General features: G+C 35.6%; 1 long non-coding RNA gene across 1 annotated transcript; it reads left to right on the top strand.

Moving 5' to 3' along the window:
* The first annotated feature begins 14,465 nt into the window (after nt 1-14,465).
* On the top strand, nt 14,466-25,662 carry LOC138141931 (uncharacterized). Its single transcript, XR_011163305.1, has 3 exons — nt 14,466-15,012; nt 18,987-19,033; nt 24,391-25,662. It is a non-coding gene; the product is annotated as an uncharacterized lncRNA (long non-coding RNA).
* Nucleotides 25,663-27,157: the final 1,495 nt, after the last annotated feature.

Raw genomic sequence — 27,157 nt, 5'->3', positions numbered from 1 at the left:
TCATAGAACATTCAAATATGGGTAGCTCTGCCTGATTCTTCTTTTTTTTTTTTCAAAAAACAAAAAGATCAATTCCAGAGAGTCCCTGTAAGTTATTCTGTTAGTTACCCTGCTTTCTTTCTGTCCCCAGTGCTAAACATAGGGTGCATCATGTACACATAATTCTTATTGACTGACAATGGCTTGTTATATAACAGATATTGTGCAACAAACTAGGTATACACACACACACACACACACACACACACACACCAAATTCCTTTCCCCTCAGTCTCTCTGGGACTTAGTTTGCTTGCCTATAAAATGAGGAGGCAACAAGGATAATAAATGATAGAACCAGATTTCAAACACAAGTCTTCAGATTCAAAATCCAGTTCTCTTTCTACTATACTATGTTTCCCTAACTGTTTGGCTATGCATACCCAACACTGAAATTGCTGGATAACTTCAATAAGTCACACTGAGATTGGACAACCACAGAATTCTTGACCTGTTAGAGAACTTATAGGTGTCAATCCTCCATTGGCTCCATTTGTCAATGTTCATTGGTTCTAGCTATCAGGAAAGTATTAAGATTAAATTAAAAATACCTACCCCATCAGGTTCTGCCTAAAGATAGCCATTTTTGATGGTAGATGAGAATGGTCATTCAATCTTGTGTCATTTTGAGGGGTTGTTATGCTTCAAAAATTGCCTTGACCACTAGAAGTTCTCATTCTCAGATATTATAGTTGCACCCATTTCCTGAACTTAGTTTCCACCAAAGGTCTTGATAGGCTAGCCTATGTGTCTTTTTATGAAGATAAAGCCCAAATTACTGCTTCAGAAAAAAATTTTAAACCTGAGCTTAATTGTTCAAGGTCAGCAACAACCTGGCGATGAAAAGAGACAACATGGCAAATGGAACAGAGACTGCTTATACTGTACCTCACCTGCCTTTGCCTACAACCCTGCTGTATGTGGAGTGAATTTGAACCTGCAAGATGTAGTCAGAAAGTGCCTATCATTAATAAGACACCATATTCTCACTGTGAGTCTTTTATGTTTAATATTTCCTTTGTGTGCAAAACTAAACTGCCTATCCTATTCTTGATTCATATTGTACACTGAAAACCTTTTTACTTCCCCCTTTTGAGGAGGCTATGGTCATTTCTGTAGAGATAACTTGAGTGGTTTCTTAAGCCAGCTCTAAAATGACACACTAGCCCGAGAAAGTGTGAAAAATCATGATCCAGGCATGATTGATCAATGAAATCCATTTATTGATACCATGAGCAAGGTTTTCATAGAGTAATGAAACAAAGAAGGTAATTATAGGTCACTTAGTTTTCTAAAACTGCTTTGTTCAATTTCAAAATGCCCGACAGTGATATCAATGTTAGGCCTTGACGATAATCATGGCCTTGCTTTTTCCAATACCCAATAAATAGTATCTAAGAATGTATAAAAGTCATGAAAGGCAGCTAACATCTTCTGGCCAGAATCCCAGAACAGGGCACATCCCTGGATCACAGGACATCAGGAAGGCTCTGATTTTCAGTCTAATCACAGAGAAAACCAGGACTGGAGAATTAGGACTGGCCTCTGGAAAGCTCAGAGCCAACTATCAAGGACCAGCCTGATTCTTAGATCAGATGTTTTGGCTCTCTTCACACTTACAATTCTTAAATCCTATGATCTATTAGCTAATCTCCCTACAAATCAATTTTGCCTTTATCTCCAGGAAATAATTAGTTTCAGATGGGTTTCTCTACCATATGTATGAGACCTCATATTTATCCCAGGTATCTGAATATACTTCAATGTGTGATGACAAATGGATAACTAGACATGTCAGACCCTATACTTGGTTGACTGGAACTTTTGATAACCCTAGGACCATCATGATATTGTATGGTATATAACCAAGTGTGATATATATGATTGGACCACCAGCCCAGTTAGAAAACTGGTAGACTTCCTTCAACTTCTTCATAATCCACAGGAACTCTAATTTTCCATTTTGATTATTTTTATCACTGACAAATCACCATAAACTAACCCTAATCCATACCAAGCATTATTTCTTCTAAAATGAATCTGAATAGAAACCTTCCATTTGAACATGTAAAGTTTGAGGTGATGGTTAAGGCATCCATAGACCTGTAAAACTGTCCTGTGAAATCTTTGTGGGCAAGATAGGGAGGTGTGAGCTAGATCTGATAATACACCTGGGGGATGCAAATGTAATTGCTAAGCTCCAAAATAATGATCAGTGGACTGAGGTCAACTTGGTGGAAAGTCTCTAGTGTTCTATCCTATAGTTCTGTCTTCAGTTTAATATAATATTTTTATTAACATTTTAAAAGTTTAAAATAATATTTTATTTTCCCCAATTACATGTAAAAATAATTTTAACATGATTTTTATTTCTTGAGTTCCAAATTATATCCCTCCCTAAGACTGTAATCTGATACAGGTTATATATGTGTAATCTTGTAAAACATTTCCATATTAGCTGTTTTGTGTAAGAACACTCAAACAAAAATAAAATAAAGAAACCATAAATTAAAGTGAAAATAATATGCTTCAGTCTGTATTCAGATCACATCAGTTCTTTTTCTGGAGGCAGATAGAATTTCTCTAATCATTGGTGAATTTGGAGCATTTTTTTTTTGTATGTTGTAATGGAAATGCAGATTTAAAGATCTTCCCTGCCCCTAGGCTAAAGTGCACCTGAAGCCTGGGGAGGGAGGCTTGTTTTTCAGTAGATACTTCTTGATTGGCCAGTGAGTCAATAAGGTTCATTCTCTGAGCCAGGAGAAGGCTATATAAGCCCTGATGTGTAGCTTTGTTTTGGGACTCACTTTGAGAAGTGTTCTGTGATTTGATCTGAATTCTGGGAAGCCGTTGTTGAGAGTCCCCCGGCTTTGAAAAACCCAGATGTGGAAACCCAGATGTTGACTGGGTATGGATGTAATGGTTGGACAGTTTGGAAAGCTGTCTACTTGATCTGTTAATGTCTTGATAATTCTGTCTGTATATTCTGAAGTTTGGGGTGCTGACCTTTTTCCCCTGAACAAAGTAAACGATATATGTCTGACTGATTAAAGTAAGCTCGTTAACCCATTTTGAGTTGCTTTCCTTTAACAAAGCAGATCCAAGAACCTGTATGGGCAGCAAACCCTGAGGATGCGCTTGGGGTGCTTGCTGCTACATATGTCTACAGATAGTTTTGATTTCTTCTTCTGAAAACTGCCCGTTCATATGATTAGACCATCTATCAATTGGGGAATGACCCAAATTTTTATAAATTTCACTCAGTTCCCCATATATTTGAGAAATGACTTTATTAGAGAAACTTGCTTTATTTTTTTTTTCTACTTTCCAATTTTCCTTCTAATCTTAATGGCATTGGTTTGTGCAAAAAAATTTTAATCTAATGTAACAAAAATGAACCACTTTATTTTCTGTAATTGTCTCTATCTCTTGTTTAGTCATAAATTCTTACCTTATCAAGAGATTTAAAAGGCACAATTTTCCATGTTCCCCTAAAATTCTCATGGTATCAACCTTTATGTCAAAACCATCTACCCATTTTGACCTATCTTGGTGGATATTGTAAGATGTTGGTCTATTTCTAGTTTCTGCCAAACCACTTTCCAATTTTTCCAACAATTTTTGTCAGATAGTGAGTTCTTGCCCACCAAACTTGAATCTTTGGGTTTATCAAATACTAGACCACTATGGTCATTTATTGTTATATATTGTGTACGTAATCTATTCTACTGATCCATCACTCTATTTTTCAGGTGGCGCAAGATTGTTTTCATTATTATTACTGTGTAATATAGTATTAAATTTATTTATTTTTAGTTTTTAACATTTACTTCCATAAGTTTTAAATTTTTTCCCCTCCCTCTCACCTCCTTCTCAAGATGGCCCCATAATCTGATATAGGCTTTACACATACATTCCTATTAAACTTAAACATATTTTCACATTAATCATGTTTTATAGAAGAAATATAATGAATGGGAAAAACCATGAGAAAGAAAATAATGAACAAAACAAAAAAAGAAAATTGTCTGCTTCACTCTGAATTTAGACTCTATAGTTCTTTTTCTGGATGTGGATGGTATTTTCCATCGCGAGTTCTTTGGGAATATTTTAGGTCCTGGCATTGCTGAGAAGGGCTAAGTCTATCAAAATTACTCATTGCAGACTATGACTGTTATTATATACAGTGTTCTGGTTCTGCTCACTTCATTCAGCATCAGTTCATATAAATCTTTCCAGGTTTTTCTGGTCTGCCTGTTCATCATTTCTTATAGCATAATAGTATTCCATTACACTAATATACCACAATTTGTTCAGTTATTCCTCATTTGATGAGCATCCCCTCGATTTCCAGTTCTTGGACACCACAAAGAGAGCTGTTATAAATATTTTTTGTACATGTGGGTCCTTTCCCATTTGGGATACAGCCCTAGAAGCAGTATTGCTGAATCAAATGGTATGCACATTTTTACAGCCCTTTGGGCATAGTTCCAAATTGCTCTCCAGAATGGTTGGATCAGCTCACAGCTCCACCAACAATGTGTTCCAATTTTCCCACATTTTCTCCAACATTTATCATTTTCCTGTTTTGTCATGTTAACAAATCTGATAGGTGTAATATGGTACCTCAGAGTTGTTTTGATTTACACCTCTCTAATCAATAGTGATTTAGTGCATTTTTTCATATGACTATACATAGATTCTTTCTCTGAAAAATATCTGCTAATATCCTTTGACCATTTATCAATTGGAGATTTACTTGTATTCCTATAAATTTGACTCAGTTCTCTATGTATTTTAGAAATGAGGCCTTTATCAGAGACACCAGTTGTAAAAATTATTTCCCAGTTTTCTGCTTCCCTCCTGATCTTGGTTGCATTGGCATTGTTTCTACAAAAACTTTTCAATTTAATGTAATCAAAATTATCCATTTTGCATTTTATAATATTCTCTATCTCTTGTTTGGTCATAAATTCCTCCATTCTCCACAAATCTGACAGATAAACTATTCCTTGCTCCCCTAATTTGTGTATAGTATCAGCCTTTATATATAAATTGTGTACGTATTTGTACTTTATTTTGGCATGTGGTGTCAAATATTGGTTTATGCCCATTTTCTCCCATAGTGTTTTCCAGTTTTCCCAGCAGTTCTTCTCAGATAGTGAGTTCTTATCCCAAAGCTGGAGTCTCAGGGTTTAGTAATCAGTAAATTGCCATAATCATTGACTACTATGTCTTGTGCACCTAACCTATTCCACTGATATACCTCTCTACTTCTTAGCCAGTACCAAGTGGTTTTTATGATTTCTGCTTTACAATATAATTTAAGATCTGGAATGGCTAGGCCACATCTGGTACTGCTAGGCTGCCTTGCTGCATTTTTTCTTTTATTAATTCCCTTGATATTCTTAACCATTTGTTCTTCCAGATGAATTTTGTTATTGATTTTCTAGCTCTACTTTTTTGGAAATTTGATTGGGATGGAATTGAATAGGTAGGTTGTTCCAGATAGTATTGGCTCAGCCTACCCATGAGCAATAATATTTCTTCAGTTGTTTAGATCTGTCTTTGAGTGAAAAATGTTTTATAATTTTGTTCATATAATTCCTGGGTTTGTCTTGGCAGGTAGACTCCCAAATATTTTTATATTATCTGCAGTTGTTTTAAATGGAATTTCTCTTTCTATCTTTTCCTGCTGTGTTTTATTGGTAGTATAAAGAAATGCTTATGATTTATGTAGGTGCATTGTTTACAACAACTTGGCTGAAGTTGTTTCAACTAGTTTTTCAGTTGATTCTCTCGGATGCTCTATACATACCATCATATAATCTTAAAAGAGTAACAATTTTGTTTCTTTATTGCTTATTTTTATTGCTTCAATTACTTTTTCTTATTACTATTTTTAGTAAATACTGAATAATAGCGGTGGTAATGGGCATTCTGGCTTCACTCTTGATCTTATTGAGAAAACTTTAAGTTTATAATCATTACAGATAATACTTGCTCCTGATTTTAGATAAATACTACTTATAAGTGAAGAAAGGCTCCACTGATTCCTATTTCTAGTATTTTTAATAAGGATGGGTGTTGTATTTTTAAAGGTTATTTCTGTATCTGTTAATATAATCATATGCCTTTGTTGTTTTTATTATTGATGTGATCAATTATGCTGATAGTCTTCCTAATATTAAACCAGTCCTGCATTCTTGGTATAAATCCCACCTAGTCCTAGTATAAGATCTTTGTGATATACTGCTGTAATATCCTTGCTAGTATTTTATATCAATTTTTTATGTTGATATGGTTTAAGAAACTGGTCTAGAGTTTTCTTTCTCTGTTTTTTCTCTCCCTGGTTTAGTTTGACCCAATTATATTTGGGTCATATAAGGAATTTATTATGACTACTTATTTATTTGTTTTTTTTTAAATAGTCTATAGAGTATTGGAATTCCTTAAATGTTTGGTAGAATTCACTTGTGAATTCATCTGATTCTTAGGATTGTTTCCTTAGGTGACTCATTTATTCAATTTATTTTTGTCAGATAGGATTATTTATGTATTCTACTTTCCCTTCTGTTAAATTAAGCAGCAGATAGATAGATAGATAGAGACATATATACATATGCATATATACATATATAATATTCATCCATTTCACTTAGATCATCAGTTTTACTGGCATATAATTAGACAATATAATTCCTTTCATTCTTGTTAGTGGAACATTCACACTTTCCATAATTGATACTGGTAAATTGTTTTTCTTTATTTTTAATTAATTTAACTGGGGGTTTATCTATTGTTTTCACAAAAAAGAACCTAGTTTTATTTACTAGCTCAATTTTTAAACTTTCACTTTTATTAATCTCTTCTTTATTATTCAGGACAAGGGGCAGCTAGGTGGTTCAGTGAGGAGAGCACTGGCCCTGGAGTCAGGAGGACCTGAATTCAAATCTGGCCTCAGACACTTAACACTTACTAGCTTTGTGACTTTGGGCAAGTCCCTTAATCCCAATTGTCCTGCCTTCCCCCCTCCAAAAAAAATTCAGTATTTTAATTTTAGTATTTTATTGGGAATTTTAAATTGTTTTTTTTTCTTTTTTGTTGTAGTCCAATTCTTTGATCTGATTTTTCCTTCTTCTGTTGATGTGTTTATTTAGAAATATAAATTTTACCCTAAGTACTACTTTGATTGCACCCCATAATTTTTTTTGTTTCCTTTTTGGAGGGGGAAGGACAGGGCAATTGGGGTTAAGTGACTTGCCGCAGTTCATACAGTTAGTAAGTGTTAAGTGTCTGAGGCAGATTTGAACTCAGGTTCTCCTGCCTCCAGGGCCAGTGCTCTCCTAACTACATCACCTAGATGCCCCTATCCCATAAATTTTAGAATGTTTTCTTATGGTTGTCATTCTCTTTAATTGAAATAAATTATTTTTAAATTTTTTATGATTTACGCTTTGGCCCACTCATTCTTTAGGATTAGATCATTTAGTTTCCTATTAGCTTTTTTATCTATGATTTCATGGCTCTTTATTGAATGACATTTTTATTTCATAATGGTCTAAAAAGTTCATTTAATATTTCTGTTTTTCTGCATTTGGTTGTGAAGTTTTTATACCCTAATACAGGGTCAATTTTTGTGAATGTGCCACATGCAACTGAGAAAAATGTATATTCTTTTAAAATTCCCATTTGATTTTCTCCAGAGGGCTATCATATCTAAATTTCCTAAGATTCTATTTATCTCCTTGACTTCTCATCGATTTTATAATTAGATTTATCTCTTTCTGAGAAGGGAAAGTACAGGTCCCCCACTAATATACTTTTACTGTCTATTTCTGCCTGTTATTAATTTAACTTCCCCTTTAAGGATTTGAATGCTATGTCATTTAGTACATATATATTTAATGTTGATAGTACTTCATTCTCTATGGCTCCTTTTAGCAAGATGTAGTTTCCCTGCTCATCCCTAAAAGGATAAATTGTATTAGTTTAAATTTTTCTTTGTCTGATATCATGATTGCTACACCTGGCTTTTTTTACTTCAGCTGCAGCATAATAAATTCTGCTCCAGCCCATTATTTCAGTTCTGTATCTCTCTGTTTCAAGCATGTTTCTTGTAAACATTATATTATTGGATTCTACTTTCTAATTAATTCTGGTATCTAATTCTGTTTTACAGTTGAATTCATACCATTCACATTCACAGTTACTATTACTGTGTGTTTTCCTCCATTTTATTTTCTTTTGTTTATACAATATTATTCCTGGTAGTTTTCATCTGGGGACATCTTTCAGGTGGTGGTTGGTGGATTCTTTTCATTTCTCTTTTATCATCTGGTTCTAGGATATGAGAATTCCCTTGTGAATCCATTTGGTCCAGAAGATTTCTTTTTTTTTGGGGGGGGTGCTTACTGATGATTTGTTCAAGTTCTTTTTCTAAAATAGAATTAAGTATTCCACTTTCCCTTTTGTTAATCTAGGCAATTTATTTTTGTAAATATTCATCCATTTTACTGAGATTGTTAGAGTTTTGGGCATATAATTGGGGAAAATTATTCCTGATGATTGTTTTAATTTCATCTTCATTGGTGGTGCATTGACACATTTGATTTTTTATACTGGTAATTCAGTTTTCTTTTTTAAAAATCAAATTATTTTTAAATTATTGTTTTCATAAAAGTAGTTGCTAGTTTTATTTATTCATTTTTGTACTTTCAATTTTATTAATCCCTTCTTTTATTTTCAGGATTTCCATTTTGGTGTTTAATTGGGAATTTTTAACTTGTTCTTTCTCTAGGTTCCTTGTTTTAAAATTTCATGCCCAATTCATTGATTTGCTCTTTCTCTCCTTTATTGATGTACTCATTTAGAGACATAAAATTTTCCCTAAGTACTCCTTTGGCTACATTCCACAAATGTTGCTAGGTTGTCTCATCATTGTCATGCTCTTTCATGAAATTATTGATTGTTACTATGATTTGTTCTTTGACCCATTTATTTTTTAGGATTAGATTTTTTTTTTGGTTTCTGATTAATTTTTAGTTTATGTTTCCACAGCCTTTTATGGAATATAATTTTTCTTGAATTGTAATCTGTAAAATGATACATTTAATATTTTTGCTTTTTCTGCATTTTTTGTGAAGTTTTTATACCTTTATACAAATAAGACATTTGAAAAAGCACTTTACAAACCTTAAGGAATTAAACAAATTCTAGCTTTTGTTATTATTCTTGACAGCAGAAGAAACTAGGAGATGTAGAGAGGTTTCCCACGGGAAGAGATAGGTGTAAATTCACGTTAAGGAGTTGACACCCCATTGAATCACATTAATGACCACTCTATGACACCCCTCCTCCCCTGCTGCCACCAAAGGTATCCTAGAGGATCAGTGAAGCCAGAAATTAATCCCATAGTTCACAATACCTTAATGGTTCCTCCATTTAGAAATTGTTCTGGAGCATGAGAATCACTGAGGTTCCTTAGTGGGACCTATAATTGGCAAGAGTCTTCATGGTATTCAAAATCTGACCTTCAAGATTCCCAAGAAAGGAAAATCTCTCAAATAATTTATATTTTTAGAAATAGATTTTTATTAATCTTTTGATTTTTATCACTTACTTTTCTCCTTGTGTTCCTCCTTTCTCCTTTCCCAGAAAGCCATTAGTTTTAACAAAGAATGTTTTCTAAAAGAGGAAGAGAAAAAATTAACTAAATCAATCAATACATTTTTTTTAAAGTTAACATTATATGTAATTTTCCACACTCATGGATCCTGACAAAAGGAGGTGGTAGAGATGTCTTCTCATAATTCCCTTTGGATTTCAAGGTTATGCTTTAAAATTTTATAATATCCAGCTTTGATTATTTTGTGGTTGTGTTTTCCATTTAAATTTTTGTAGTCATGTATATTGATTTTGAAGTTATGTTTATTTCAGTTTAAATCAGCTCATATACATCTTTCCATTTGTCATTGTATTCATAAATTTTATTTCTTCTTATAGCACAGTAATATTTCATTACATTCATATACCACAATTTGTTTAACTATTTCCCAATCACTGGGAACATACTTTGTTTCCAGTTTTTTAACATAAAAAAGTCTTGCTGTAAATATTTTGGTGTATACTGAGCCTCCAACAGTGACTTGCTTTTGGCATATTCCTAGAACTGGAACCTCAGGGTAATACAGGCATACCTTGAATATATTGTGATTTCACTTCTGGACCATAGCAATAAAGTGAATATCAAATAAAGTGTGTCACATAATTTTTTATTTCTCAGTCCATATGTTATGTTTACACTATATTTTAATCTATTAGGTTTATAATAGAATTATGTCTAAAAAAATCTACACACCTTAATTAAAAACACTGTATTCCTAAAAACTACTTAACCATCACCTGAACCTTCAGCAAGTCACAATCTTTTTGCTGGTGGAAGTTCTTGTCATGACTTTGATGGCTGCTGACTGATCAGGAAGGTGGTTGATGAAGGCTGAGATGGCTATGAAATCTCTTTTTTTAACAAGCATTTTAACATTTTTATTTAAATCTCTGAGTTCCAAATTCTGTTCCTTCCTATTCCCCTCCTTGAGATGGTAATAAATCAGATATAGGTTGTATATGTGCAATTATGTGAAACATTTCCATATTAGTCATTGTGCAAGAAGAATAAGAAAAAATGAAAAAAAGAAAGTGAAAAATAGCATGATTCAGTCTGTATTCTATCAATATCATTTTTTTCCTCCAGAGATAAATAGTGTGCTCCAACATTAGTACATTGGGGTCTTGGATCATTGTATTGCTGAGAATAGCTAAGTCATTCACAATTCTTCATCAAGCATTATTGCTGTTACTGTGTGCAATGCTCTCCTAGTTCTGTTCACTTTTCTTATAGTACAATAATATTCCATTACAAGCGTATACTACACCTTGTTTAGCCATTCCCCAATTAATGGGCATCCCTTTTATTTCCAATTTTTAGCCACCACAAAAAGAGCTGCTATAAATATTTTTGTATAAATAGGTCATTTTCTCTTTTTTGGATGTTTTTAGGATATAGAACTATCAGTGGTATTGCTGGATCAAAGGATATTCACAGTTTTAAAGCCCTTTGGGCAGGGATGGGGAATCTGCAGCCTTGAGGCTACATGTGACCATCTAGGATGTCAAGTACAGCCCTTTGACTGAATAAAAAGTTTACAGAACAAAATCCCTAGTCCTCAAGTTCAGCCCTTTGGCTGAGTCCAAGTTTAACAGAACAAATTGTTTTATTAAGGAGATTTGTTCTGTAGAGTCTGGATTCAGTCAAAGGGCTGCACTTGAGGACCTAGAGGGTCACATGTGGCCTCAAGACCAGAAGTTTCCAACCCTTACCTTTGGACATAGTTCCAAATTGCTCTCCAGAATAGTTGGATCAGTTCACAACTCCACCAACAGTGCATTAGAGTCCCAGTTTTCTCATATCCCCTTAAACATCCAGCATTTTCCTTTTTGTCACACTAACCCCTCTGATAGGTGTGGGGCAGTACTCAGAGCTGTTTTAATTTCTTTTTTTCTCTGATCAGTAGTGATTTAGAGTATTTTTTTTCATATAATCTTAGACAACTTTTAAATCAGACAGGAAGGTGTAGCAGCAAGCACCCTAGCATACCCACGATGGCTGCTAGCACAAGTTCTTTGATCTGCTTTTCTAAAGGAAAGCAGCTCAAAAAGGGGCTAACAATCTTACTTTAATCAAGCATATATCATTTAGCTACTTCAGGGGGAAAAGTCAGCACCCTGAACTTCAGAGAATACAAACAGAAGTTACAAGCAGACAAAAAAATAGAGACAGGGCTTCCAGCTGTCTGACCATTACATCCATACCTAGTTAGTTACCAGAGAGAGAAGCACCAACATCTGGGTTTTCGAAACCAGAGGGCTCAACAGCTGGCCAGAATCTGATATGGCCCAATAACACAATTCTTCCCATGAGTGAACCCCAAAACAAAACCTCACATCAGGGCATATACAGCCTTATCCAAGTCAGAGAACATCACAACCCTTGTGACCCACTGCCCAATCACAAAGCAACAAGATGTAGGCATTCTTGAAAAACAGCCTCTCACCAGAGGCTCCATGTGACTACATTCAGCCTATTTGGGGAGAGAGCATATTTTCAAATCAGGGAAGGTCCTCAAATTCACTTAAGCCTCTCAAGTGGCAGGAAAGATCTTCAAATTCCCATTTCCATTATGGAAGGGTTTCTGGAATCCTCAGAAGCCTAATGAGGTTAAATTAAACAGGGAAATTTATATTTAAGAAGAGAAGATTGATCAGGGGACTAATACATTTTCTTCAATATTTTAAAGAGCACTATGTATAAAAAGATTATTAGGTTTATCCTGTATTGTTCCAAAGGACAGAACAAGAAACAACTAGTGAAAATGACAAGGAAACAGATTTTTGTTCAATATGAAAAATAATTAATAATCCAAATGAGTTCAAATGAGATAATATGCTGTCTTATAAAATAGTATGCTCCCTGTCACTGTAGTACTTAAGCAAAGGTATAACATATATTTACCAAGAATACCACAGGGGCAGAGTCAAGATGGTGGAGTAGAAACAGGACTTCCTCACCACTCCAGTTCCCACCACCTCCAATTCATGTAAAAAAAATTACTCTAGACAAACTTTGGAGCTGCAGAACACACAAAATGACACAGAGAAGCTAACCTCCTGCTGAGGAGAGCCCGGCAGGCCAGCAGGTAGGGGCCAGCACAGCACTCTAGGAGCCACCCCCAGCCATAGCTCAAGCTGGGGGTCTTAATCCTAGGGTGGCCTGACCAGGACAACTGGTATGACCCCCTTATTTTATAGAGGAAGAAACCAAGGCCTTGGGAGGTTAGTGATTTGTCCAAAGTGACAGAAGTGGTAAACATCAGGGGTGGGGTTGGAGCCCAGGTCCTCTGATCCCAGATCCAAATGCTTCCACTATTAGGATGATTTTTATCAATTGTTTGAAAGACATAGAGCAAATCCTTTCACCTTTCTGGGCCTTAGTCCCCTTATCTGTAGAAGTATATGGTGACACTTAGATATCAATTAGATTTCTTCAATTCAACTGAAAAAATGTTGATTGTGTACTAAGTGCAAAAAATCCACTGGAGAAGGAAAAGGCAAAACATTCTAATATCTTTTCCAAGAAAACCCCATGAACAGCATTGGTGTGCTATGGTCCATAGAATCAGAAAGAATTGGACATGAATGATTGAATGACAATTGCAAAGCACTGTGCTCAGCACATTCTATTCTATGACCTGGGCTCAAGTCCTGGTGCTAATATTTTCTAGATGTCTGACCATAGTAGACAAATTGCTTAAGCTTCCAGAACCTCAATCGTCTCATCTACAAAAAGTGCAGTTAATAATGCTTATATTTCCTACCTCCCAGAATTTTTTCTGAGGAAGTACTTTGTAAAAGTAAAAGAGCTATATAGAAGTATAAATGATAATTCTCATACTAATGAAATAATTATTCTTAGCAGCAGTAGTAGTATAAGTATTATAATTTTTTTCTCTTTGGTTGAATCCTTTTTTCTACTCTCTAACCTCATGCACCTCTCTCAAGTTTGTTTTTGCACCTTCACACTTCTTTCTCTACCTTTAGTCTCTTGATTAATAATTCATCCTCTTCCTGGTTTCAACTAAGTCCCCAGTTTTGAATTCTACCTGCATTCCAGGATATTTCTATTTGCCTAAGGAGAGCACTTCTTGAATTTTCTACCATGGTTTCTAACTAAATTTGTTGTCTCCTTCCCAACCTGTCTCCATTTCCCTCTTGTGTCAATTAGAATTTGTAAAGTCCTTGAATATTCACAAAATGACTTTACATATATTTTACATATATTTGATACTTATCATGATCCTAGGAGGTAGATCTTACTATTAATCGCATTTTATAGATGAGAAAGCTGAGATTAAAAGAAGTGAAATGATGCACAGCCATTTCTGTTGGTGAAACCCCATTTTGCCCCAGTAAGGGTGGAGTCATATTGAATTCTTCCATCACACTGGGCTTGGTCACCACAACAAGGGAAAATAAGGGCAGAGGCTAGTTAGTTTCTTATGATTAAGCAAGTGAATTTACAATTTGCAGTTCACAACCATCATACCCCCTTTGGTCCTCAGATAAAACCAAAGGAAGAGCATAAGTCTATCCCTAGAATATAATGAGATTAGACCCTCCACTCCATCAGAGTCCATGTAGGCAAGTGATTTATACCTGGGTACAAGTTTCCTTGGTGAAAGCTGTGGTATCAGAGGGACCTGTGGCTTTATAACTGAATAATAGTCCAACTCTAGTCAAGGGCTGCATTTCTCTCTTAATTGTTTAAGAAGGGGTGCAAGCTAACAGATGGCCACCAGCACATATGACTTGAAATGCAAGCTAATTAAACACTACACAAGTTGGACAAGCAGCTGTTATACACATTGCCACTGGGGTGGTCCCTGGAGCAACCCACCCTTGCTTAATTGAATTAACCATTCCTTGTGTGCCACAATGACTACGCTTCTGAACTAAAAAATATACTTGGTGATAGAAGCTCTGGGGAGGAGGGGATTACCTTCCTTAGTTGACTAGACCTAAGAGACCTGTTTAGCCTTATACTGCTGTTTCCACTTCTTCAGCTCCGTGTCATTATAGTGGATAGGATGCTATTGTCTTAACAAGTGTCAGGAATTATATCCATATATAGTAACACAAGTTTACTCACACAGGAAATAGTTGGATTCAAGATACAATTTCATGATCCTCCAAATCATCTTATTGTGTACATTTCTACATTTTGATTGGGAGAAGTCCTAGTTCCTCAAATGGCAATGCTGCAGAGTTTTGCAATACTCTGTCAACAGAGCTATATAAACCTCATAATTCACAATCAAATAACTTGGAAGGGGACTGTGCCACTCTCTTCTCTCAAAGGTGAGTTATTATTATTTTCTAATTTATTAAAACAAAATATAGTAGGTAATATTAATTTAGTTGAATGTATTTTAAATTAAACTCATAGAAAGTCATTTATCTTATTACCCCTGAGTTTTTTTTTTGCCTTTCATTTAAACATATATATTTATTTTATTTTATTTATGGAATAAAACAGCATTTCCATAACATAGTATAATAAAATGATGATTGCATATGAAACTACAAATTTACTATGTACAACTTGCTATGCCTTTTAAATATAAATCTAAGTTATCAAGTAAATTTTTTATCCTTCCCCCCTCCCTGAGATGGCCACCATTAGACACAAATATATATGTATATATATATATATATATGTAATATAGTTTTATATTTTTATATATAGTTATACACAGAGTATGTGTGTAGAATTATTTCATATATGCTTCTATTTATCAGTTCTTTCTCTGGATATAGATAGCATCTTTCTTCATATGTCCTTTATAGTTAATTTAGGTATTTATAATAGTTAAAATAACTTATTTTCTCAAAGTTGTTCTTGAAACAATATTGCTGTTACCATATACAGTGTTCTCTTGGTTCTGCTCATTTTTACTCTTTGTTATTTTGCATAAGTCTTTCACTGTTTTTCGAAGATCATTGAGCTGATCATTTCTTACAACAGTAGTATTCCATCACAATTATATACCATAATTATTCAGCATTCCTCACTTGATGGTCATTTCTGCAGTTTTCAGTTCCTTGCTACCACAAAGAGCATTTCTATAAACATTTTAGAATGTTCAGTCTATTTTCCTTGTTCCCTAATTATCTTTGGAAATAGAAATAGTAGTGGTATTGCTGAGTAAGATGGTGTAGGTAGTTTAATAATTCTTTGGGCATAATTCCAGATTGCTCTCCAAAATGCTTGGATCAATTCACAATTCTACCAACAATGAATTATATCCTAATTTTTCCATATCTCCTCCAATGTTTGTCTCTTTCCCCTTCAATCATTTTAGTTGATCCAGTGGGTGATGAGCTATACATTGCTTTGATTTCTTCATTGGAAAGCTGGCTGTTCATATCCTTTGACCGCTTATCAATTGGGGAACCCCTGGTATTTTCACATAATAATAGTTTATATAGTAAAATACATCACATGCCAGGCCTTTTCTAGGTCTTAAATGAAGACTTTAAGGAATTTCAAAGGCCTGTTTTCATAAGTGTTTTAAAATGTTTAGTCTATGACTTTTCAGTTAGAATTTGAATTCCTGAGTAATATCAACAAATTTGTTGATATTTCATGCTAATTAGGAGATTTATCTATGCTGAATTGAATTCCTGCACAAGCCAAGCACCATGCTAAGCACTTCAGAAATCATCCTTCTCCCAACAACCCTGGTGCAAATATTTATTATCCCCTAAAGACTGATTAAAACCTCTAATATACTAGAATTACAATGTAGCTTTAAAACCAAATTTTTAAGCTATAATTACTAGTGGCAATTATTTTAATTATTTTTCAATTGACTTATGTTAAAAATTCATGGTGACCTTCCTAGCACCCATTACTGCTTCTTTATTTCTTTGAACCATCCAAAGAGCCAAATCAATTCCTTTAAATTACTCATCCTTTATTATAACTGTTTAAACCAGAGCAAAGAAATAATCCTTTCCATATCAACCAGTTAATTAATATACATTTGTCAAATTTTCTACTTAATCACTGTCAAAAGTGATTTTTTGCTTTAAAAATTGCTTTAAAATTCATCAAATCAATTTTTTTTTTATTTCAGCAGAATCAGATCTCCTTTTTCAAAACCGAACTCCTTACTGTCAAACCCTGCACTCACACTGGCTCAGTGAAAACAGACTCCAACTTTCCTTAAACTTTCTACCCATTCTTCTCTCATTCCTACTTGGTTATACTTTTATCTGCTAAACTGTCATCTTTTCTTTCATTTTATAAAACCCTTTGAAACTGTCTCATTAACAGCCAATATTTCTCTTACTTTCTTCTACTTGCTTAAATCTTTATTTTCCAATGGTGCATACTTAATGATTGCTCCACTGAATTTTGTTTTATTCTTCAACCTAAGTTTTTACTACACATAGTCAATTAATTGCAATACTGAAATTTTTGGTTCTTAAGGCTTTCCCAGATCCTTAGAGCCCAATAGTCAAATATACCCACCTTCACTTTTTTGAGTACCACTACAATGTTTATAAGGTCCTACCTAGTTCCCCATTGATGACATCAGAGAAGAAGTCACATATCTCATCAAAGGTAACTTCTTTAATTCTGGAAAATCTTTCATCCAGCTATTTCACAAAGGAGTTCACTTGACAATGACCAACTATTATTTAGTTACAGATATTGGTACCTTAAAGGGTCTTTGCTAACCCTTTTACAACAAGAAGTTTTTATTACTATCTACTTTCATTCCTTCGTGGTTCAAATTAGCAGAAACCCTTACTTCACTAATTTAACTTTGAGTTCACTTACATTAAAAGTGGTAATAATTACTAGTTGTAATAATTTTAAAATCTTAACTTTCACAAGGATTATTAACTGCCCAAATTTCAACTTTTAAGGTCTACTGTTATCATTCAGCTTATGCTTTAATTCTTCAAAATCATCCCATGTGGAAAAGTGATGATGAGACTACAACTGTTGAGGTGCAATTGTGACTGTCATAGGGTTCTAATTAGTAAATTATACAACAATACTTTTGATTAATATATACCAGTATATTTATGCAAATTCTTTGATGTTTAAACCAACTATTGTATCAATTTCACCAACTTTTTATAGTAAAGCTGAGTATTACTTTTATGATCTATAAAATTTATCTCACTCAAATGTCGACAATTAGAAGTATCTGTTGATTCATATCATAATAATTTCTAGATTTAGACTACCTACTTTTACTACACTCAAAGCTAAGTGCATCTCTTCTGCTTTCCTACTCTAACTTATTATAACCTTACTAATTATAGTTCTACCAAATTACCATATTGAACTTATTTTGATGTCCACTGATTTCAACACAATGTGGTTTAATTTACCTAAACAATTGATTTGAACTACAGAAGTATTATAAAATTTCAATTACCTTCAGTTACTTCCTGATCTCAAAAGAAACTTTTCCTTTTCTGGGAGCACTTTGGGATTCCCTTTAATCTGGGAGTCCCAATCAAGACTTTCTTGGTGCATTCAGGTTGATTGTTTAAAAGGAGTAAACAATAGACAGGTAAATGAACTCCATTCTAAACACATTTATTCTCTTCTGAAGATGGCCTAAAATTCCCTTTATCTGCCTTCTAATAATAAAAATTCATTCCTGCAATAAACATTCCAATTTTAAATACAGTTTTTAACTATACTTTTATTCTATACTAAAATTAAACTAATTTCACAGATTGATACTCCAAAACTTCAGACTTAGAAATTGGCTAACTAAAACTGCATTTTTTTAGGGTTTGGCATTTTAAAAATTCTAAGTTATGGAATTATTTAAACTCAGAGGACTTTAATTTCTCCTGTATTATTTTCCTAAATGCTTCTCTGAGTTTCTATTTTATTGAATGTCTCATGAACAGATTTCATGGTTAAACAGTTCTTAAAATTCAAACTATAGCTTTAAATCAAGGATATATACTGTCTCCAACTTGAGATAAAAATATTGTTTTTAGTTGTCTGTTAAACCCTATTATTTTCCTTTAAAAATACTACAGATTTCTGGTGATGTTTATTCCTTAATTTGTATATTTGAGTATTTTTAGTGGTTAAAAATTATATTTAAGAGTTTTTCTTAAAAATGAGAAATTGAGCTATCATCATTACCATTGTGGAATTATGAGATTCTCCCCATTTCTAATAGGCCACTACTATAGGTCAAAATTGTTACCTATGTCAAAGGTAAGACTAGTAGTAACCCAATGGCAGAGTCTCGTCTTCTATTTGCATCTGCTTTTTTTTCCTCCAGGACAGAAGAAAATTTGTCAGTGTTGATGTAAGCCTCCAAATGACCTAGTAAGTCATTTTAGAGTTCTCCTTTTATGGATTAACTGCTCTGTGAATTTTTTGTTTCATCAGATTTTACATTGCTAGTGCCCCAAAGGCTCATCAAATACTTCATAAAACATCCAAATTATAGTTTTAGAAATGAAAGAAATTAATCATTTGGTTTTCAATCAGTTTTTGTGCCTTTATTTCAAATTTAATTTTGTGTCTGTCTTTTATCTCAGCAGTCTCTGACATGGTCAGAATTTGGAAGAGAAAAAAAGATAATTTTTTTCTTCTTTTTGAGATTATTTTGAAAGTTTACTTTTACAGCCTGTTTCTTTTGGTTGATCATGCCAAAATAAAATACCTAGGCAAAACACCTGTTGGCTATGAGTCAGCACAAAATACAGATAGCGTAGCATAGACAGAACAGACACTTACACAAATGGGCTATTTAAGGAGCAGTGGATATGTCCCCTAATTCACCTTAGTTTCTCTAATGTGGGAAAAGAGAAATTACAGCTTCCAAGCTGATCTGCTTTCTAGTGTTACAAATTTTTCTCCAGTCCTTAATCTCTTATTTATGGATTTTGTTTTTTTCTTTGAAATTTTTAGCCCCCCCCAAAATCTAATTTTAAAATTCATACAGAAATAAGTGTACTTTAGCAAAACCTTCCTCTCTAGTTTCCACTTAAAGAAAAGTTGTATTCCTCTAGACTTTTTCCCAAAATATATTCACAGAAAGGAAAACTGAGATTAAAATGGACAAGTTTCAAATATTGTGAAGATGAAGAATTTAGCAATATGAATAGTTCATTTGTTCTAAATTAGTTTTGTGAGATTGTTCAACAAAATTCCACAAATTTCTAAGGGCAGATTAATCAAAAGTTTCATATTAAGCAAAACAACTTTCTGAGTCCTTTTTTTCCTTGAATTAGATCTTACTCAATTTGACAGCTCTGTCCTTGACCATTTCATGCTGGAGGGAGCCCACCATTGTCCCAGGCTATCAAAAACTTGCTTAATGGGCATCCTGTCTGAACGTTTATGTCTGACCATATCTCACATGTAGCCATCTGCACCCAGGAGTAGTAATTCTCTCAGGAACTTCTAAGAGAATTGGACTAAATTTCTGAGTGCAGCTTCTTTGATACTTTCTAAGAAGTTCCCCACTTAAGATGTCTATAAAACAATTTATAACCCATCTGAGATCATTCTGATGGGAGTTCTTTCCTATACAGGCACTCAAATATTTGGGGATTTGTTTTGGCAAGTTTTCCAATTCTTCCCATTTTAATTTTGGGGTTTAACCTCTAGGGTCCTAAGGCTGAACAACTAAGACCCTGGGGTCCTTTATGAGTAAATATTAAGCAAAATTTATACCAGCTTTTCTTACAAACTAAAGCAAAATCATAAGGCCAAAGACCAAATGATGACTTTCTGTCCTCAGAAGCCTTCTTTTCTAACTGAAAGGGCACCTTCTCCTTTCCTGATATCTGTAAAGCTAAAATGAACCATTTTCTCAGGTCAGAAGAGAGTAGGATTATTTCCAGGGCCATTACATGCCTTGACAACCTACCATTGAGGTGAGGAATCTCTCTGCTAAGGCTATTGGGTCTGATCAGAATTATTGCTCCCTCAAGGTGATGTCAGAGGATCTGAGTGGGGAATCCTTCCTCCAAGTCCCACTCATCCAAGAATGGGTGTTGGGGTCTTCAAGATGGGTCCTTCAGCCCACTATGAACCACTGCTGGAGTCCCCATGAATCAGTTTGAGAGATTGGTCTACTAATGACAAATATGATTTAATTACTCTTTGTTAAAAGGTTTTAAAGGGGAAAAAACAGCACCCTGTTTTTTGCTTTGACAAAAGGAAGTTCTCCTAGCTGTCAATTAGCTGGCTAATAATGAGGAACTAGACCTTTCGATGCTGATTGAATCTCCCTAGTTTTGCCTACTTAATAAAATGTGAATAAGAAAAGCGGAGGAAATAAACACATTAATTTCTGCTTTAAGATTTAAAATTGGAGCTACATGATTTTTTTTGTACATAATTCATTTAAGTCCTCCAGAGCTTATAAATCCCTCTCAGCCATGAGTCCCTATAATAAAAAGAGACTTACCTATAAGCCTTCTAAGCCCAATTGAGGAACTTATTTGAGGGAAAGAATTTTAGGAGGTAAACTAAGGTAGACCCACACATCTTGAAAAGACTAACCTCAGACTCGGAGAATTTGAGTCTGGACAGCGAGGGGAGTCCAACCTCTCAGGGTCAGTCTCTATGGGGGAGCCATGAGCAAAAATTCATCTGGGTCCCTTGAAGGGGCCAGCCTTAAAAGGTATATGTGGGGGGTGGGGGTGACAAGGAGAGACACATCATTGTCCTATCTGGATCACCATGGTGTGGGGGCCAAAATTATCCAACCTATGATAAAAGAAACTGAGGCAGAGCCCTGAGAACTTTATTAAAGGGTCCATGGCTTCCTCTAATGAAGTGGGTTTCATTACAATCTCAGAAGCCCCCCTCCTCCAGAGCCTTAATTTTATAGTTCTTGATACTCAGACAATACAGATGAAGTAAATAAAATGTAGAATTTAATTGGTTAGTAAACCTTGCCCTTGACCTTCCAAAAGGGTCTACACAAAAAACAGATTTCCATTGGTTGACGAGTTGATGAGCAGACCTTGACAGACCTGTTGACTTTTCAGGATGTCCTACTGAGCTAAGGAGCCCGTCCATGGGCTAGGCTGATATATAGATGTCAAAACATCTATGTGGGTTGATGGGCTGATAGAAAGGCAGGCCACAGGCTGGCAAACAAAGTCAATTGCTGACCAAATGCTCATGGCCATCTCCCCATTGTCGGGCAATAGTGGAATGATGAGTGACATAGGACAACAAAAATAGCTGGGGACATTTCATGTCACTGAGACATTTCTATCATGCTGAGCTTGGTCACCATATCAAGGAAAAACAATGGTGTAGGTCCTCTACTATGCTTCCTGTGATTAAGCAGGTCACAATTTGCAGGTCATAACTCTCAGGCCCAATATACAGAACTTATAATCACCACCCCTATGGAATGATATCAAAGTGATTAATACTGATTGGAATAAATAAGGGTCTAATCAATCATTTATAAACCCACCCTCTTATATCTGATATTTCATAAAGCAATCATTTCTTCCCTAGAAAAATTTCTCAGATTTCTTATTTCTCTCTATTCTCAGTTATACAGCCTAAATCCAGACCTTCATCACCTAGCAAACTGAATACAGGAACAGCTGGTTAAGTGGTTTTACTGCCTCCATCAATTCCCTACTCCAAACCATCCTGTATCAGCTGCCAAACAAGTAGTCTTAAAATATGTTTAACATATAATTTCTACCAATTAAGAACATATAATAGCTTATGATTTCCTTCTACAGAATTTCAAACCCCACAGCATGACTCTTGAAGGCCTCTTCAGTTCGACCCTGCCCTATACATACAACCTTATTATTATTTGCTCTCCACCCCCTATTTGTTTTCATTAAATCAATACCATCAGTGTCCCCTGGACATTCAAATCTTATTCCAGCTTCCATTTTTGCTCATAGTGTTCTCTTTGATCTGGAATCTCCTTTCCCTAGTCTTCACCTTTTAAAATCGGACTCATCCTCAAATACTCATCACAAATGCTACCTCCTTCACATAGCCAAACAATATTTATTACAGTCCAAGTGTTTCTCTCCTGTTGCTGAATTAAAGTTGAACACTTAGCTATTCTCTGCTGGTGCCATGTCTGGTAATTTTATCTTTCCAGTCATTCAAATTTTATAATTGGAAGGTAATTTAGAGTGGTAACATAGTAAATTAGAAAGAGCAAACAAAGAAACAAACAAAAACAACAAACTTTGAGTTAAGAAAGACCTGGGTTCAGTTCACAGACCTGAGCTCTGTCTGTGGGGGTTTCTGAGGATCAAATAAGACAATGGCAATAATTCATTCAATTCATTTTGCAGATGAGGAAACCAAAGCCCAGAGATGTTTCAATTGACTTGTCTACCACTTCTGAATTTAGACTAGTTATTGTCCTTGGAAACCTCATGAGGAAGAGGAGATGGGCCCTGCTCTTCATCACCTTCTCAGGATCTATGGTCCAGAAAGGGAGAAAATGAGCTTGCTGGATTTGGCTCCCTTAGCAGGCCAGGGAATGGGGGCTAAGACAGGCACATGATGGAAAACTGATTTGCATGAGAACAGAAAGAAACTAGGCTAGAAAAAAATAAAGGTGTCCTAAAGTTGGAAGGCCTGATCTTGCCAATGTTGGTGGAAAGAGAAGTAATTTAGGGCCTTTACCAGAAGGAGATATCATAAATCATTCCATATGAGTTTGTTGTTCACTTGTTTTTAGTAATATCTGACTCTTTTTGACCTAATTTGGGGTTTTCTTGGTAAAAGTACTAGAGTGGTATGCCATTTCTTTCTCATTTTACAGATGAGAACCTGAGATGAGGATTAAGTGACTTATCCAGGGTCACACAGCTACTAAGTGTCTGATACCAGGTTTGAACTCAGAAAGATGAGTGTTCCTTACTCCAAGCCCAGCATTGTATACTCTATTCCACTTAGCTATAGGAGAGCCTTATCTAATTAAATCCCTATCTGCTATGTGAAGTTACACTATAGTTCTATAAAGTTCTATAGCTCTCCAGAGGGTTAGAGTGATTGCCTCCTGACTGTCTAGCATCCCTGTCCCAATCACATCTTCCCATGGAAGAGCTTTAATGCCTTCTTCTGTCCTTTCCTCTATGATCTCACAAGGGGCTCACTCCCTGTCTTCATTGTCTCTTCTACTTTCAATTGCTGAGGATTTGGGGCTCTTTATTAGGCTAGCTACAAACTCTAGAACATAATCTCCTTCTTCTCTCATTTTTCTAAGAAGTAAATTATTCACAGAAACCAGATTATCTGGGCAGATGCTGAATGTAACTAAAGTTAATTTATTATAAATGTGAATGTGAAGTACAAGCTATATATTAGAAGGACTGGTCAAGTGGGGACTTAGAATCTAGATTTAGAGAGTAGCCTTACTCACAGACCACTCATTTCTGGATAATAACTCTATATGGCCATCCAATTTACCTCTGTCACCCAGTATTGTCTGTTGACTATATTCATTTTATCCTGCTAATATCTTGTGAAAGGTTAATTGTTTGCATGTTGCCTCTGCCATTAGAGATACTGAAGGCAGAAATTTATTGATTTTGCCTTTCTTTGTCTCACCAGCATTTAAAAGAATACCTAGATAGAACATAGTAGGCACTTAATGAATGTTTGTTGACTGACTGACTCAATTCCAAATGTACCTGCCTCCAAACCATCTCTCTCTGTCTATGCAGATCATCAACATTGCCCTTCTAGTCCCACTTAACTTTTACTCCTGGACCCAAGAAGATCCTCCTGTGGGCAGCCTTGACCAATGAAGAAATAATAGGCTTTGTCTGGTTCTTCAATCAAACCCAAGCAGTTGGACATTTCTAGCCCCCCATCTCACCCTTTGTCTCTTTGCTATAGAACTGTTCCAATAATTACCAACCTCTTTCTTCTATTACTGTGATTTTGGGTATCTATAGTGTTCTGATATTCCCCATCTTCCGTGGAATTACATTGGAGGTGGGGGAGGGGAGGTAGTAGACCATAAGTTGTGAAATTAGTAAATGATAAATTCATATGTAAAGTAAACCCCATTATCACATTCACAGTAACCTGGGATCTTTTGTTCATTATTCAGCTAGAGTTGTAATGTTAATAGAATCTGAAGATCTTCCATGACTCTTTGTATTGTCAAGTAAGGAGATACTTAGCACCTTGTTTCAAGGTGAGAGAGAGAGAGAGAGAGCGCACATCTGGAGGGTTGAGCTTCTGCTGAAATCTTTCTTCTGGTGAGACCTTTCCTTCGGGAATTTCTGCTGAGAACTTCCAAAAACCAGGCTGAGGACCTACTGTGAGTGAGAGAGGAGGATCCCTGCTTGAGGGAGCCTGTTCTGTTGTGAAGAATTGGGAATGTGGGTGTTTGCTGCATTGACCATGTGCACCAACTTTGTAGTTACCATAATGACTTTGGCTTTCTGTTTCTGAGACTTGGTTTTATGGTATTTGAATAAAGGCTTTGGTTCTATCCTCCATGTAGAGAGACTGTTACATTTTGTGATTCACAAATATACCAGCATATTCATAACCACTGTGGTTGTGAATATTGCATTATTATTACAAGAGTTAGACTATTATTTCTTCATTGACTAATAGTCATTGACCCAATAATCTACATATGTATGTGTCCCAGACTAGTTTCCATTTGACTGAATTGAACTTTTACTGAACACTATTTGTAAGTCAGTGTCCTGGATAAGACATCTACCAAAATTAAAAAAAATAACTGTCCCTGCCCTCAAGAAGTTTATATTTTATTATTCTGAATCCAACACTCCATGGAGAGCAACATGGAAAAAAACATAGGGCAACTCTTTCTTCACACAATTCTTTATCCACAGGCCTCCAGAGTAAGTTCCTTTTCTCAAAACCAACAGCTGATTCCTATGTGACTCTGATTCCACTACAGAACAAATAGCTGTAGAGCTTCACTGTGTGCTTGTAGACCTACTCAGAATTGCCCCATGGCTACTCTGTGTTCTCCTACACCACTCAAGCTTTGGCCAAGGAGATCCTCCTCTTCAGGGGTAGAGTTGGACAGTATAGTTTGACAGCTGGGGGAGAGGAGGTTACTTTCCAGGTGACTGAATCTCCTCTTACTCCAGTGGATATCTGTGCCACTTGGAATCAGTCTCAGGGGTTGCTGAAACATGAATGAATGGGAAACCCCTGGTAAGGAAGATTATGAAAGTAGAATACAACTTGAGTGCCAATGCCAAGATCATTCTGGGGCAAGACTAGGATTACTATGGGGGTGGACTTGATCTAAATCAATCCTTCGTTGGGGAGATTGGGAATATATATGTGGGATTATGTGCTTCCACCCAAGGAGATAAAGGCAAAATGTAATTGTGGCAATATCCTAAGCTGGAAGAAGCTAAAATATGAAAAGTATGGCTCCACGTCTACTGCTCTGCATTTTGGGGTTTTATTCCCACTTTCTTCAGAAAATGTGAACAAGACAAATCAAGATGAACTTTGTTGAGTTATTATACCATTTGAGATTAAAAGTATTGATTCTTGGTCTTGGCTTTTGGTGTTTCTATTGCTTTTCTGAGTCCCCCAATGGATAATCAGATACCTTGGGTCAAACCAAACCTTGCAGAAAGCCTTATCTTTACAGACTGAGTATGTACATCTCCCAGGCTGAGTTAAGCATGGCCTGTGAAAATGGACTGTAGCATCTGAATCTTGGTCAGGCTGCTTTAAGAAAGTCAAAGCCAAATTCTGGTCCTCTTTGCTACAACTGAGGTGGAAAAGCACACTAATCTCAGAATTCTTCCCCTGTACCTTGGGTTCAGTCATTTTTGAGGAAATGATTTAGTTCTCATCTGAGTTTGAATCTTGCCTCATACACTTACAGTATTTGACCCTAGAAAAGTAACCTAATCTCTTTCATTTTCTTGCTCTGTAAAATGAGAGGGTTTGACTCAGTGGCCTCCAAGATCCCTTTCAGCTTGAAACTGATGACACTATCACCTCCACTGGGGGCCTGGAAGATAGTCAATGATCTTTGTAAGGGTGTTGACTAAAATAAGTGTGAGTTATTTCTTTGTAGTCTGTGGTTCAGAACCCCAAGTGTGGGGAGCCCTGCCATCCTGAAGCAATGCTGAAAAAGCGTTGCTTACCCAGAGGCTGCAAGAGGGTGCATAAAAGAGATGAGACTCCAAGAGCAGTGGAAAATAGAGCCATGTACAAGCTTTTATAGGATTCTTCCTAATTGTTTTCCCCTGAGGACATTGCTCAATTCTTTGTTCCCAAGCCAGGAGTGTAAGCCAAGCTTATCTGGAGGATATAATGCTCACACCTGTGTGTGTTTGAGCTCCTTGAGGAGGGGGGTAGCACACGTCTGAACTCCAGGGGGGGGGGGGGGGAGGGGGGGGGGGCGGACGTAGAACCAGCGGGAGGAGGCAAGTCTCCGACACCTGCGCGCAGAAACCCCCACCCGCCCTGTGC

The sequence above is a fragment of the Petaurus breviceps genome, unplaced genomic scaffold (genome assembly GCF_028583685.1).
Source record: "Petaurus breviceps papuanus isolate PSGF00001 unplaced genomic scaffold, PetGlider_PUasm1.0 90510, whole genome shotgun sequence".
Taxonomy (NCBI): Eukaryota; Metazoa; Chordata; class Mammalia; order Diprotodontia; family Petauridae; genus Petaurus; species Petaurus breviceps.
The sequence above is the reverse complement of the archived record's forward strand: the minus strand, read 5'-3'. Positions and strand labels throughout refer to the sequence as shown.